This window comes from Lagenorhynchus albirostris, chromosome 19, assembly GCF_949774975.1.
Source record: "Lagenorhynchus albirostris chromosome 19, mLagAlb1.1, whole genome shotgun sequence".
NCBI lineage: Eukaryota > Metazoa > Chordata > Mammalia > Artiodactyla > Delphinidae > Lagenorhynchus > Lagenorhynchus albirostris.
Genome location: NC_083113.1, coordinates 59676585 through 59685185, shown reverse-complemented (window position 1 = coordinate 59685185; position 8601 = coordinate 59676585).

Sequence of the window (8601 nt, the reverse complement as noted above, 5' to 3'; positions counted from 1 at the left end):
GTCGAGCCAGTGCTGTCCTGGCAAAGAGGAACATGCTGCGCTGCTTCCACCTGAAATTTAAACTAATACGGTGCAATGAAGCTGGCGCCCAGCTGCGCGGACTAGGAGGGCGCTGCGCACGTGGCCGCGGGGGCGGGGGTCTCGGCGTGTCCTGGGCCTGGCCTGGCGCCCAGTGTGCGGCCCAGGACCCTGAGGCTGGTGGATGCGCCTCGAAAGAAGGTGTTCGGCAGTTTTGCGAACGGACCGAGACCACTTAAAGAAGCACACTTCTTTAAGGGTGAAGGTTATGTTTCAATCAAGCTGTTATGTTGCTCTCAAATGGCCAAATTGGAAAGAAAGTTCTTAAAGCCTGAAGCTGGGTTATCTGGCAGGCTCAATGTCTGTGGAATTCCCATCACAGAAAAATGCAGTCAGCCCGGTTCTGAAGTCTGACCACAGGTCTGGGAGGAAACTAAATCACAAGGGTTGTCTGTGGGAGGGGGTGAGGGCTGAGACGGGAGTTTTACTTTGCCATCTTTTCCAAGTTTTCTGTGAGGAGCATGAATCGTGCCTTTACAAAAGTAAAATTTAAAGGAACAGAAACGTCAGTTGGGGTGGCGCTTGCAAAATGACAAGAGTGAGAAAGTTGGCGGCTGATGAGACGGTTTGGTAGAGAAGCATCGTTGCCCACATGTTATAAAGGGCACAGCAACTAGATCCATATTTTGTTAGCAGCCAGTAGCAAGTTATTGGTGGGCCGAGGCCAGCATTTTTAAGGCTACATTTTGTTACAGTTTTCTTTTGGTGTGTGTACTCTGAGCCACCAAGTAAAGCATGTTTTTTGTTTTAAGTGTGTTTTTTAAAATTCAAGTATAGTTGGTTTACAATGTTGGTTAATGTCTGTGGTACAGCAGAGTGATTCAGTTATACATACACATGCGTATTCTTTTTTTATATGTTCCTTCCCGTTATGGTTTATCTCAGGAGATTGGATATAGTTCCCTGTGCTATACAGTAGGACCTTGCTGTTCCTCCATTCTATATATAATAGTTTGCATCTACTAACTCCAAACTCCCAATCCAACCCTCTCTGGCTCCCACTCCCCCTTGGCAACCACACGTTTGTTCTGGGTCTGTGAGTCTGTTTCTGTTTTGTAGATAAATTCATTTGTATCATTTTTGTTTTAGATTCTGCCAATCAGTGATATCATCTAATATTTGTCTTTCTCTTTATGACTTACTTCACTTAGTATGTCATCTCTAAGTCCGTCCATGTTGCTGCAAATGGCATTGTTTCACTTTTATGGCTAATATTCCACTGTCTGTATACACCACATCTTCTTTATCTGTTCATATGTTGATGGACATGTAGGTTGTTTCCATGTGTTGGCTGTTGCGAATAGCGCTGCTGTGAACATAGGGGTGCGTGTATCTTTATCTGTTCATATGTTGGTGGACATGTAGGTTGTCTCCATGTGTTGGCTCTTGCGAATAGCGCTGCTGTGAACACAGGGGTGCGTGTATCTTTTCGAATTAAAGTCTGTCTGGATATAGGCCCAGGGTGGGATTGCTGGATCATAAGGTAGCTCTCTTTTTAGTTTTATGAGGAACCTCCATACTGTTCTCCATAGTGGCTGCACTAATTTACATTCCCACCAACAGTGTAGGAGGGTTCCCTTTCCTCCACACCCTCTCCAGCATTTGTTACTTGTAGACTTTTATTTATTTTTTTTAGCAGTTATTTATTTGGCTACACTGGGTCTTCGTTGCGGCATGTAGGATGTTTTTTTTTTTTTAGTTGCAGCATGTGGGCTCTTAGTTGTGGCATGCAAACTCTTAGTTGCGGCAGGTGGGATCTAGTTCTCTGATCAGGGATTGAACCTGGGCCCCCTGCATTGGGAACGTGGAGTCTTAACCACTGGACCACCAGGGAAGCCCCCTGTATGTAGACTTTTTAACGATGGCTGTTCTCACCTCTGTGAGGTGATACCTCATTGTAGTTTTGATTTTCATAAAACGCATTTTTAATCAAAACGGTGGTTGGGGGTTGTAGGCAGGCATCAACCTGAGTCAAAGCGGAGCCTCCTGCGCGTTAAAGAGGGACAGCGTGTGGGAGGCTAGACCTGCCTGGGAGCCTATGCCGCAGGCATAGCCTCTTCTCGAGACCAGAGGCGATAAGGGGACCTTGTACGCCTCGGCTGGCTTGTAGCTGCTCATCAGGAGGGAGGGTGCAACAAGTTGGTTTCCCACTCTGTGTTTCACATTTTGAAAACAGAGAAACACCCGGTCTGGAGAGGTGGCAGCGCCAGGGCCTGACAGTAGTGACTGTGCGCTCGGCCCCCCACCCCCACCCCCACCCCCGCGTGCCGTTTAGCCCAGCCCCTGCCCCCTGTAGATAAGCTGATGGACAGGAAGCGGCCGGAGGCCTCCCCGGTTTCCGCAACGCTGAGCTGGCGCCACCGGCGTTTCACGTGTCTTGCCACCTGCCCACCCACCAGCCTCGAGCCACAGAGTGGGCGCTGGCTCATGCCCTCCCAGAGCTGTGTGGGGCCCCAGGCAGGCCCCAAGGTCCTGAGAAATCCAGGGAGACGCTTCGGGAGGGGACTCCCTTCCCGCCTGGCCACCACACGCTTTGTGATAGGCACACGCCGCCAGGCGTGTCCACAGCAAGGGCACTCCTGGGAAGGGAAAGCGTTGCACAGACTTACTCCCGCTGGGGGCAGCTCTGGGACTCTAGGATGAAATGAGGCTGAGAAGGATGCCCACTGGAGTCTCAAGTCCAGAACATGAGTGTGAACCTTTGTCTGCGGGGGTGGGATGAGGGCTGGGAAGTGCTGGGGGTCTGGGGACTTAGCACGCTGACCCCTCACAGCCAGCCAGCAGGAAGGGGGCAGCCCCACAGCAGGGGCCTCAGGACCCGCCCCGCCGCTATGGCCACCGTCCATGCCCTGGCGCAGCGTCTGGTTGTGCCACTGTGGAGTATTTTTAATGTCACGCCTGGAGAGGAGGCCTTTTGGGGTGGTTTCAACCCTGGGGCCAGTTGCTTCTCAGAAAACTGCCCACCCACCTGCAGTGATGGAGTTCGGCAGCCGAGGCAGCACTGCGCGACGCCCCTCCCGAACACCGCCCCCTGGTCTGAGAGGCGCACAGCTGAGCCAATCAGAACCTCTTCTGGGACCTGGGCCTCGAGTTAGAATCCCCTTCTGTCTCCCCTGGTAGCAGCAAGTGAGATGGAGGAGGACAGCCACCTTCCACCATGTGTGTGGAGACAGAGAGCGCAAGGGACCCTGCGGCCCCAGATACAGCCAGCCAGGCAGCCGCTAACTCAGATGTGGTTTCTTTTGTTTTATTTTTGCTGTGCCGGGTCTTAGTTGCGGCACACGGGATCTTTAGTTGCAGCATGTGGACTCTTAGTTGCGGCATGCATGCGGGATCTAGTTCCCCGACCAGTGATCGAACCCGGGCCCCCTGCATTGGGAGCACGGAGTCTTACCCACTGGACCACCAGGGAAGTCCCTCAGATGGTTTTTAATAGTTTCCAGTTTGGTCTCGTGAGGGCCACTTTTTTATGAGGTAGCCTTGATTCCTTCCTATACATTTGCCTCTTTTTCTTAAAGTGCCTCTGGGTGGGTTTCTGTTTCTTCCAACCCTTGAGCCTTGATTAAAGCATGGTCACAAAGGTTGGTCCATTAGGCTGCATTAGTAAAAGTGTAGAGAAGGGAGGTGAAAGCCCTTCTCTGACAGGGTTCCACCAGCCATGTCAGGTTGGCATATAGGTGTGGAACGCTGAGAGGATATCGCCTGGCTGAAATGCCTGGATGGGAGAGAGACCAGATGGCAGAGGGGCTAGACCCCTCGTCTGTGGGTGTTGACCCTGGAGAAACTTGGAGATCTGGGACTGCCTTCATTCATTTGATCAACCAGCGTTTACCGAGTGCCCCCCGGGAACCTGGCTGCTACGGACCCGCTACGCACCAGGTTGAGAACAAGACAGGTGAGGCCCCTGCTCTCGAGCTCACATTCTAGTGGAGAGAGAGAGAAGCTAGTCATAAAGAGAGAGAGCGAATTTCAGATAAAGACTATGAAAGCTGGCCATGGGGTTGAGGGCCGGGGGAGCCACTTCACACCTGAGGGTTCAGGGAGGCTTCTTGGAGGCAATGACATGTGAACTGAGACGTGCATGGCAAGAAGGAGCTGCCAGGGAAGAGATTCCAGAGCAGGAGGAACTGCGAGTGTAAAGGCCCCGCAGCAGAGATCACGCAGGGCATAGCCCCTTTCATGACAGGGCCCTGGAAGTCCTGCAGTGCCACTTCTGCCCCTCCTGTGGGACGAAGGGGTTGCAAAGGTCCACCCAGCCTCCAGGGGAGGAGACGTAGGCCCCACCTCTAGACGGAGCGAGGTCCAGGCCACATTGCAGGATGAGCTGCCCAGAGGTGAGGTAGCAAGCTTCTGGTGACGAAGGACCACCAGGAGAAGGGATCCAAGCGCTGAATATTAACAGCCAGAGTGCGTGCGCTTACCACGTGCCAGGTATAGTCCTGAGAGCTTTGCACGTCCCTCTGTATCTGATCCACACAGCCACCGAGGATGTAGACGGCTACAGATAACACCCATTTCATGGATGAGAAGACTGAGGCCCGAGAGGCTGAGCCACTTGCTTCGGGCCACACAGCCTGCAAGTGGCTGAGCTGAAATTCAAACCTGGGCCCCCGCTGGCTGGCCCACGCATATGGGCTGAGCCAGAGCCTATCTGGCCACCCGGGTGGCCCCCATCCCTGACTGGGAGTGACTTGGTTCCATCCGTCCACCAGCTCCTTGAGAGGCCTGTGGGCTTCATCTCTGCCAGCAGGGCCTGTTCTGGGTCTGCATACAGTAGCATCACTAGTTGTGGGCTGACCTAAACTTTCAACCTGGAGGTTGATCGAGGGGTCTCCCATGTGCTTTTCCTGCAGAATTCCTCATCCCCACATTGGGTCTCTCATCAGGCTGCAGCTGAACCTTACAGACCTTGGCAATCTGGTGCTGTCACTCAACCCGTCACTGTGCCCTGGTCTCAGCCAGCATCCTCAATGCTCCTCGCCTTTCCAGTTACACCCCAATGTGAGGCCGGATTATCTTCACATGCTTTGACCAAAACAACTCGTCACAGCAGATTGGATGTGGAGCGGCTGTGAGAATCCAGTTGTCTCCTATTCAACCAGACATTAAAGTGACGCAAAAAGGTAAGGAATACCACTCTTCTCACTAAAATTTTTTGTCTTGGAAACTACAATTAGTTTTCATTTATGAAATGTGGATGTATTATTGTTACTTTTAATGATTTAATACATAAATTTTTTAAAGCCTTAGTTTTGGGTTTTTTTTTTTTTTTTTTTTTGCGGTACACGGGCCTCTCACTGTTGTGGCCTCTCCCGTTGCGGAGCACAGGCTCCGGACGCACAGGCTCAGCGGCCATGGCTCACGGGCCCAGCCGCTCTGCGGCATGTGGGATCTTCCCGGACGGGGGCACGAACCCGTGTCCCCTGCATCGGCAGGCGGACTCTCAACCACTGCACCACCAGGGAAGCCCAAAGCCTTAGTTTTAATATGGCAAATACTGATAGATAAAAGCCCCTAGGGGTCCTCAGAAATTTTTAGGGGTGTACGGCTCGTGAGGCAGAGCTGGGGTCTGGATGGGTAAAGGCCAGGACCTGCAGTCAAAGAGCCCAAGTGGAATCTGGTTGGGTGACTCCACACAGGTGGCTGCACCACCCCGAGCCTCAGTCTTCTCATCTGTAACAAGGGATGGTAATACTACTTGGCTCGTGAGGATTGAATGTGGGTGAAGTGCTTAGCGCAGCCACTTAAAATAGATGGGGCTTGGGGATTCCTTGGAGGTCCAGCGGTTAGGACTCTGCGCTTTCACTGCTGGGGCCCAGGTTCGATCCCTGGTTGGGGAAGTAAGATCCCTCCAGCCGCGCAGCATGGGGCCCCCCAAAAAAGAAAAGTTAAAAATAAATAAAATAAGATATATGGGGCTTGCCGTCACCACCACCACCACCATCATCATTTTAGCCACGCTCCAAAAGATGAACAGAGTTGCAGTAGGTTCTGAGTTTGGACCACAGCCACGTCTGACCTTCCCTAACTTCCCTAGAATCCACCCCAGCCCCGGTGCTGCTCCTGCCCGTCTGCCACCTCAGTACATGCGTGGCATGAATGGCTGGTCCCCACGTGCTCTACCTTGGAGCCATTTGCACGGAACGACAATCACCCAGGGGCGTGTAGCGCCTTACCGTTTTTAAAGCCATTTCAGGAAACAAGAATAGCTGGCCTCTGCTGAGGTGTGCTGTGTGCAGGCCCTGGTCCCTGTGAGTGGAACGCCTTATCTGACCCCTCAAAGCAAACCTACAAGCGGTAGGTGAAGAGGCCGAGACTCACGGGGCACAGAGCGGGTGCACCAGGGAGCTGTGTCTGCACCCGCACCTCTGCCTCTCAGTCTGCCTCTCTTCCGTCCCCGGAGACCAGACTGGAGTCAGAGACTAGTGGTGGAATTCAGGCTTTCCGGGACTCCCCTGGGCCCTGCAGAGAATGCCTCACCTGCAGCCGTGGGGGAGCTTTTAATGGTCTTGGCTTGCAATGCGAGGTCCGTGGCCAAGTATGGAGGCAGCTTTCACCTTCAGTGAAGGCATTTGGGTCTCAGCCAGGATCCATCCGCACTTGGTCCACCAGGCAAGCTTGGACTCCATCACTGGATGGAACAAAGAGGGAGGCTGCTGCCCCCAGGGTGAGTGACTCGGAAAGTCTCCTCTCCCCGCCAAGCCTCGGTCTCTTCATCCTACCAGGGGGACCTCAAGGGAACCTGGTCTCAGCAGGCTGCCGGGAGAGTCCTGGAAAAGGGAACTGGGCCTGAAACTCCCACGTGGTTTCAGAGCAGGCGGGGGGGGGAGTGCTCTGTGTGTTGCTGCACTGTGCGTGTCTAGAGCAGTGCTTGCCGGTAGAAATGCAGCGGAGCCAGAAGTGTAATTTAAACTTTTCTAGTAGCTACATTAAAAAAGTAAAAAGAATCATGTGACAGTAATTTTTAAAATATATCTTTACTTTGCCCGTTATTTCCAAGATGTTATTTCAACCAGTAGTCAATATAAACTTATTATTAACGAAATACTTACAGTTTTCTCACCATCATAATCATCACAAAGTACTGATCACTGATAGCAGTCATACTAAGTGTAGCATGTATCTTACACTGACGCACATCTCAGTTTGGAGCATGCTAAATTTTTATGGCGTACTCGATCTTTATTTCGAAATCATGAAATTGGAAAGGTGGACTCATGTGCCGAAGTTGTTCTAAGTAGACTTAAAAGTTTTCCGGTAACGGCAAAGGGTGTGAAAATTAACTAAAGGCGAATGCAAGTGCAGCCCAGCCCCCAGCGGCTCCCCATCGCCCAGGGCCGGGGCCCGTCTCAGCGCACCAGCTTGTGGAGCCCGGAGCAGGCAGGGTGGGTGTGGACGACCAGGCGGCCGGGCACATGGAAGAGACGGTGCGAGGACCCTGCAGCGCAGGAAGAAGCTCCTGGAGGCCGGAGGCGAGGGCCAACCCCGGGCCCAGCCCTCGAGTGGACGAGCACCCGCAGGGGCAGGTCCGCGGCTCAGCCTGGAGCTGCCAATCACGGAGGCGGAGACGTGTGGGGAGGTGGGGCGAGCCTAGCGTGGGCGTGGTCCGCGAGCGGCGGGCCTTGTCCGTCACGTGGCTTCGCGGACCGAGACGGTGGAGGAGGACTACGTAATGGGCGGGGCGAGCTCGCAGGGGGCGGGGCTGCCTCCAGGGGCCTGGCTGGGTGCCGACTCGCTGCGCGCCAGGGCGGGAAGTTTCCAGGCGCTACCGAGCCCAGACTTCACAGGCACACAGACTGGCTCAGCCGCGGCGCCGGCCGCCGGGGTCATCTGGTCACTGCAGCCCCAGGGTCCTGCCACGTCCCGGCTTGCCTGCAGGGACCGCCCCCCTGTCCTGACTCCTGCTGCCCTCCCGCCGCACCGTTTGCCCACTAGGGTGGCCCCACGTAGCAAGGCATCCTCCGTGGTCAGACGTCGTCCCAGGGAGAATGCCTAGACCTGCGTGAACAGCCTGACCGTAGGGGCCGTGCCTGAGACCGAGGGACTTGTCCTGAGGAAGCCAAAACGCCCCCGCGTCCGCCCAGCGCGTTCCTTCCCTCCACCCGAGGGCGAGCATGGGCATCTGAGCTTCTGACACAGGTGGGCACCCCTCCTGCCGTGGCCCGTGGACTGCACTCGAGGGGCTGTAATGTCCCACCTTTAACACCTTGAAGGTCCCGCCACAAGCCACCCCGTCCAGGGTGAGCTGGGGAGTCCTGCATCTGAGAGCTCAAAGCCTGGCAGAGTGGAAGGTTAGGTGGTTCTAAGAGCTCGGGCTTGGAGTGAGGCGGCCGTCCGTCCATTCAGCAGTATTTACTGAGCTCCCATTATGCACCGGGCACCAAGCACGGAGCCCTGGGGACCGTGGGGAGCGGGCAGTGGGGAAACATACCTTAAACAAGTGTATAAATAGGCCCCTGGGAGAGCCTGACCCAACCGAGGTGGACTGGGTGGGAGGGACGCTCCCTAGGGGGCTGGCCATGC